Source organism: Cannabis sativa, chromosome 1 (genome assembly GCF_029168945.1).
Source record: "Cannabis sativa cultivar Pink pepper isolate KNU-18-1 chromosome 1, ASM2916894v1, whole genome shotgun sequence".
Lineage (NCBI taxonomy): Eukaryota > Viridiplantae > Streptophyta > Magnoliopsida > Rosales > Cannabaceae > Cannabis > Cannabis sativa.
The window spans coordinates 10,967,162-10,975,131 of record NC_083601.1 but is presented as its reverse complement, the minus strand read 5'-3'; positions in this window follow the sequence as shown (position 1 = coordinate 10,975,131).

Genomic DNA, 7,970 nt, shown 5'->3' with positions numbered 1-7,970 from the left:
TGCTTACGAAAATTTAGTTAGTCTTTATAGACATAAGTAGTTGTGCATGTTATATAATAATTTTAGTTTTTTTAAATGATCATTAATTATTATTTGAGGAATTACTTACGTGTTATATTATATTACTGGTGGTCTGGAGCTTTTTTAGTGTGGGGCACGTGTATAATTACAACAAATAGATTTGAAAACTGAAATTTGACTTAAAAAGAAAAAAAAAAAATCTAAGCTATATATGCAAATGCAACGATATATGGCTAAGCACCATAAAAAGCCATAGTGGGATCTTATATGTTCGTTAAAGTGAGTTGTAATATTGTATGAATGATGACATTTTATACTAATTAATTGACAAAGTATTTTTTTTTTTTTGAAATGGAATTAACCAAGTATCTTATGTACAGTACATTCCTCTTTTTGGCATGATCATTAAAGGAACAAGTAATACATAAAACACTATTTATGTATTTAGTTATTAATTATTTGGAACCTTTTTTTTTTACCGGGGTGAAAATGTATTAGTATTTTAATTTCTTGAAAATATATAGAATATGTATAAATGTTAATCAGGGCTGCTGGCCTATTTATCCAGAAATCAATGGATCCTGTTTTGTATTGTTTCAGTCAATTATTTATGTACTAGTGACTCAGTCTGTAACCAATAATAGACTCGAGGTTTTGAGCAGGGTTTTTTATTTATTATTTTTTTTAGGATAGGGTTATATAGTATATATTTATACCCAAATTAAATTTAAAATACAAAATTAGAGTTGTTATGAGGTCTTTTAGAGCGTCTCCATCTTGTTCTCTAAACACATATATTCTTTAGTTAAACTCATATAATGGAGAATGGATAGCGAGTTTCCTACTAGCTAAAATTAAAGCAAAATAATAAAACGACTCATTATTTTAATTATATTAAATTAAATATTAGACTATCATATCTTATTTTATTGATTTAATTACGCACATAGTATTAACTGATTATGGGTTAAAGTTTAATATTTAGAGTAATGCTAAAGGACACTAGTGGTGCCTAGTACCTTCCTATGTATCAATATCGCTATTGGTCCAACTAAGTATCGAGTCTTATATAATTTAATATAATAACTTTTAAGGAGTATCGTTAGTCTATCGCAACACGACATATCGCGAAAGTCATATAGGCACCACTGGTGCTTAATAGCAATGCTCTAATATTTATGAGTGTAATATAAATTTCATAAATCACCCATGAGTGATGTGAGACAAAATATATATAATTTTAACCTTTTTTCTTCTATAATAAAATAAACGGACATGTGTGATTGAAATCGAACAACATATTTTAGTTTAATATATAGTATTATTACATATGATATTAGACATATTAAAGTGTAAAATAACTGATTCAAAAAAAAAAAGAAACAAAAAGTGTAAAATAACAACACTCTTTTGAATTACACTAATTAATTTGAAAGTTTGAGTTTGAGGGGTTTGCATGGTTAGATGTCCCTACATATGATTATTTATTGTTAATTTTAATATAAAATTTGGGTATTCAAAATATTCTTATCATATATACCTTTTAGCAGGTGTAATATACATAAATATATATAATGGCAGGCTGCAGTCTGATCTGATGCCTTGTTGTGAGGAAAGTTGTGCCTGGTGATAGGCTGGTATAGCAGCTTTGGCACGGTTGCATGCAGTATTAATTAATTATTATTTTATTACATAAATTAATTAATTCTTATTATTTAACAATTACTTATATAGAGTATGCCTATTAATTATATATAAAGTACAGCAGCTTTAGCAGGTTCGTGAATATGTATTACAGTATTAAATCATGCTGTCTAAAGCAAAAGTGTTATGCTTATGTTAATCTATATCTATCTTTAATTTTCGATCAAGCAAGATAGTGGAAAAATCCAGCAATATAGATGTAGTTAATTATGTATATGGTATATAAGAGAACAAGTGAGATGTCTCATTCGCAATAAGAGTTGGTGCTTAATTATATAAATATATATTAATATTTTAATAATAATGTATTATTTGTTTATTTTTGGTACTTTTAATATGTTTGGCTTTATGCATATATAAAGACAATGTTATCTGCTGAGGTTTACTAGGTGTTGGGGAAAAGAAATTAAAGAATATGAAAAAGAAAAAGGAAAAATTATTAATAAGAAAAGAGTGCAAGCCCTAGAAGAAACCGCCAAATGGATCATGTCTAAGCAATGCAAATTATTTTGAATGGGTCAGATTTTGATTTAATTGTTGATCATTTGCTATTTTTGAAATCTAGCTTCATTATTTAATAAAGAGCAATTTAGTCCAAATTATAATTTAAAAAGGTTGGAATATACCTAAATTGTGTTTAGTTAGAGGTATAATAAAATAAAATGAAATGTAAAAAAATCAATTTATATTTCATTTTTTTTTTGTTGCATTTAAAAAGAAAAAAAAAAGAATAAAACACCATTCCAATGCAAGATAATATATATATATATACTAGGTAATTGTTACGTGCCAAGCCACGTAGTGTTAGTTTTATTTAATATTTTAGTTTTTTATTTTAATTAATAATTAAAATAGTATAATTATTTGAACGATTTGTTTTATAAAAATAAAATATGTGTCAGTATATTTAGTAAGTAAAACATAGTTGTGTTATAATAATGTATGTTATTAATAGTAAAATGTACATTAATCTTCTAATTGAAAAAAGTTCTATTATCTCATTTCATATCTAATAATAGCTACACAACTATATATTTATAGACTTTCACACTCTTTGCAAATTACTAATAAGCACCAATAGTATTTTCATATTCTAATATTTTTCAACCTTCTCCTCTTGGTGGTAAAATTAAAAATAAAACTAAAAATAAGCACAAACATATAAGGTAAATACTAATTACAGCCTATAAGATAGGTTTGTTAGAGAGATATGTGGCTAAGATGATTTTTTTAATTTAAAAAGAAATTATTAATATTTAAAAGATTGTTTATTTAAAAAATTGTTTAATTTTTTAGATTTAATTATTGGGTTTATTACAATCAATCTTCTTTTATATTATCTTTTCTAGATATTTTATCTATATTTTTCTTTTTTAAAAAATAAATAAAAAAAATATTAATATTCTCCCAAGATAGGTTTGTTAGAGAGATATGTGGCTAAGATGATTTTTTTAATTTAAAAAGAAATTATTAATATTTAAAAGATTGTTTATTTAAAAAATTGTTTAATTTTTTGGATTTAATTATTGGGTTTATTTTTTAACGGGAGATCAAACCTAATCGTTAAATTTAACAGAATATTCTTTTATTTTTAAGTATATTCTGTTAAACCAAGAAATGTCGTTAGATAGGCACTTTTAATATATAAAGATATACACATATTTCTCAATTTTTATATGCATTATAAATTCATTCCATCATATTCATGTTAGAATATTTTATATGGACTTACACATAATTAAGCGTTGCTCACACAGAGTCGATAAAAATAATTGTATAGTTATATGCATGGTATAGTGCTTATTATATAATTAAGACCATAATGGGACGGTCAGATATATTAATGACATTTAAGATACATGGTAGCACCCTAATGACTACGGATTCACCCATTAAATTATAGTCCACAACTATTAGTATTATGAACTAAAAACATGTCCATTTTACCCTTTAGGATATTAGACAGGCATATAATGAGAAATTTTGAGTGTGATTGCACTACTACAAAAGTCAGAATTCACGACGGTCTTAAAAATACTTTTTTTGGGGGACCGTCGCTAAAAGAATTAAGTAATTGTTTAAAACCGTCAGGAAAAATTAGTATTTCAAATGGTTTATAACAGTAATTACATAAATAGGCGACGGTTTTAATTGGAATTCGTAAATTTATTGGGCCCTTATACCTATAGGCGACGGTTTTAAACTGTCGGGTATAAGGGCCCAATAAAAATTGTTACCTACTTCTCGCCACATTTCCCACGTGTCCACCTACTTCTATTCTATTTCCCACATGCCCACCTATTTCTTCTCCATTTCTCACACCCTAAATCGAAAATCTTAACTCTCCAAAACCCCACCCACGCCTCCGCACCATCGCCCTCCTCTCTCGCCGTCTTCCTCCCTCTTTCGATCTTCCTTTCTTCTCGTCTCTCTCGTCTATCGATCTCCACCCACCCTCCTCCCGTCGGTTTTCCTCTCCTCTCTGTCGCATACGTTGGACCACCACCACCTCCCGTCGGTGTCCCTCTCATCGTCATCTCATACGTCAGACACCACCTCCCGTCCGTCTTTCTCTCTCTCCGAGCTCGGTATAAATACATTTATTTATTTATATACTATTTTATCTATTATATATATATATTTATTTGTTATTGTATAAATTTAATGTGTTTTAAAGTTAGTTGTTATTGTAATAAAATTAATTAGTTGTTTTATTTTAATTTAGGTAAAATTATAAAACTAATGCAGGAAAAAATAGAAGAAAATACAAATTTTTCTCCATTAATGGCAGAAAAATTTGTATTTTTTTCTCTTTTTTTTTACATTCCCGACGATTTAAAATTGTCGCATATACTCAGTTATAGGCGGCAATTTTAAACTGTCGGGAAGTCCACATTATCGACAGTTTTTAACCGTCGCCTATTTTGTCCATTTTGCAATAATCGTATATAAATACTTTAAACGACTGTTTAAAAACGTCGAGAAAAATCATTTTAATTTGTAGTTGTGTTGACATTATATATAAGATATATAATGGGTGGTACGAAATAGTATGATGGGGTTGTTCTCCATAATCTCTTTTCTCCATACTATTATATTTTAGATGCTTGGAAAGTTTGATAGTGATTCGCACTGAAGAACCAATACTCAATGTTGATGTATGTTTATGATTTATATAAATGTTCTAAATAGAATGTGATCTTGGTTGAATTACAATATTTAACAATTAATATTATGAGCAAGCTCATTTGATCTTAGAGCTTTATATTTTGAGTAATAATAATTTTGTCTCAAATCTATTTTTTGTCCAAGTATATTCAAAATAATTGTTAACTTGGTGTAGAAATTCAATTTATTTTGTGTTATACGAGTATGGGTGAATATTTCTTTTTTTGGGTTCTAGTATATATCAAAACAATATTTTGGGCAAATAATTTTCAAATTATTGTTGTTTTGTTGTGTTGTCGAGTGAATTTCGCAACACCAAAATGTATTACTTAATTAATATAAAAAGAGAATTTTCAGAGAAGTAACAAGTGCGAGTATTCGACCTAGAATGGCGAGTACTCGACTGGAAATGCAAGAACAATCAACAAGGCTGGAAAATATCAATAAGACAAAGAATTATAGTGGTTTAGTCAGATTGTGATCTGCTTAGTCCACTGTAGCAAAGGATTCGTAGGTGCCATTTTCATGGTGGATCACCCCTTTATATATAAAGTAGGTGTCCAATCGGTTACATAAGGATCACATTCATTGTTAATCCATTATTTACATATTGAATTGCAATAATTAAACCCAAACAACGTTAACATTAATAAATGAGTGACAGTTACTAAGTCCATCAACGTATGCGTCTTCCGCATCTGCGAGTTGACTGTTCATGTTCCGTTTGTTGAGCTCGCAAGGTTATTATTACGTTAGGGACTGTCCGAGTCTTTAAGCAATCGCCTCTTGTAGACCTCGCATATCGAGCTGATAGAACCTAGACATGTGAGCCTATAGCGGTTTATCAAGGCTATCGGGTCGTTGGGACCAGATCGCACCATAGAGAGTTGATCTCTATGCTTCCGCAGAAGTATAGGGAGGATACTCGCATATGTCCCGACATATGCGAGTTGGATCCATTCTCTTCTCGCGAATCACGCGATCCGACTTTGGTCGTACTCGCAAGACCTCGTTGGCTCTATCAAATTTCGAGGAACCCCTTATGGACATTTTCAGCTTCTATTGGGAATCTGAACATACGTGTCCTTTAAATGGGAGTCTTGTCTCGAGTTTCTAGGTGAGAGAAATCTCACTACAACACATGCCCCTAGTTTCGCGACGTGACAGGAGCGGTCACTGAGGGAAACTATTACTCGAGAGACAGGTGAAAGGTTGTCACGAGGAGGTGACCTTTTGGTTGTCTCGTCGAGGGTTTCAAAAAATGACGGCTGTAATTATTGCTTTTTATTACATTTATGGTGCCACGTCACAAAACTCCTCGGTTTTTGTGTAGGCGTGGCCATCGTTGGCCGTTAGATTGGGCGACCTTAGGCATTCTGGCTGCCACGTGTCGTAATCCCAATTAATAAGGGATATGGGTATTTAAACCCTTTGATACGAATCAAAAACTCCCATTTTTCCCTCTTGTTCTTAACTTCCTCCTTCCCTCCATTACAGAGACTTCAAAAACCCATTTCCAGATTTTCTACCACTTTTTCTACAATATTCTCAATCTCAGAAGTGGTCGAGAGCAATCGCAGAAATCAGATCTAAAGGTTAGTTTTCAAGTCATTGCATTTTCGTTTTCTGTTTGGAGAAAAAGAAATGCTTTACTTTCTGGGTTCGGGTATTTTAGAGGCTTTTTAGGAATGTATGCTTGTATGTGCTTATGAGGCTATGTGTTTTAGGTAAGAAAACCTGGGTAAATTCATAGAATATGACCTGTAAACTGACATAACCGCATACAACACATAGGCACTGTTTCACGTCTTGAATACTCGCGGATATTCAGATGAACAACTTGAATATTCGCGGGTGTTCAGATGAACAACTTGAATACTCGCGTATTGTTAAGATTTACTTCCATTTGACTGTTAGTTAGATCTTTTAGGATTTTTATATGTCGCGGGCTGAGTTGCGAGGGTATCAATTGCCGTTCCAAATGGTGGGTGTATCTCAGTATTCTAATGGTCATATATGCGATTATATGCCCCTTGAGATACTGAGGTACACCCAGCCATTTGCAATATGCGATGATACTCAAATGATCGTACTCTTTGGCTGATAGGTAGTCTCGGAACGGTGGGGGTCTCCCAGTAACTTCAGGGTTATGCTCGAAAACGCATACCCCTTGAGTCACTGGGAAACTCCCAGCCGTTTCTGGAGGTATACCGCTTGGTCGAGGATGCGTGAATTACTCGCCCAAGAAAGTTTTATCTCTTCTCGCATATTGAGGGGATGGTCAGTATTCGCAAGGAGGCTGACCATTCTATCGAGTGCGACTTTATAATCTAATGCGGGTGAGATCACTTACTTTGCTTTTCACACATCCATCACGCTGAAAAGATCTTCTATTTTTCAGATGAGCGATTTGTCGGATAGCCAACAGCTCGGCTCCGGAGGCCGCGCATTTGACGGTGAAGCTGACCAGGAGGAGGACAGTTTTCTCCCCACTTCGCTTTCCGAAGAGGAGGCCGCTCCAATAGAGCTAGGCCCGATGTCTTCTGTAGACATCAAAAAGATGGTGCAAGAACTCGCAGAACCTGGGACCATCGATATTCGAGACAGCGAGTCCACGGTGTCGGCACGCGACTACCTTATACACTCAAGGCATGCTCCTGACATCGAGGTCGAGGAAATGGACGATGAGTGGACGACTCCAGTTCGCGAGTCAGGTGAGGAAGAGGAGGAGGCGGAAGGGAGTGGGATAGATTCGGTCGACGATTCCCAGCTGAATGAGGCCTTCGCGTGCGAGGATTTAATCTCGAGAGTTTCCAAATCAGACTTCACCACCTTTGTGAGGTTAAATTTGCTGCGACTCGCATTTCAGCGACCTAAGCCATCTCAGAGAGCGCATCTTCCGTTTACCAACCCTGCGATTATTCCCACAGAGGATGTGGTAGTCTCAATACCCATTCTTCGGTGTGGGGTATCGGTCCCCTTTCACCCCTTCATCGCAGCTATTCTCAGGCGATATGATGTATCGCCTTTTCAGCTAACTCCAAACAGCTACCGCACTGCCCTAGCCTTCTATGCGA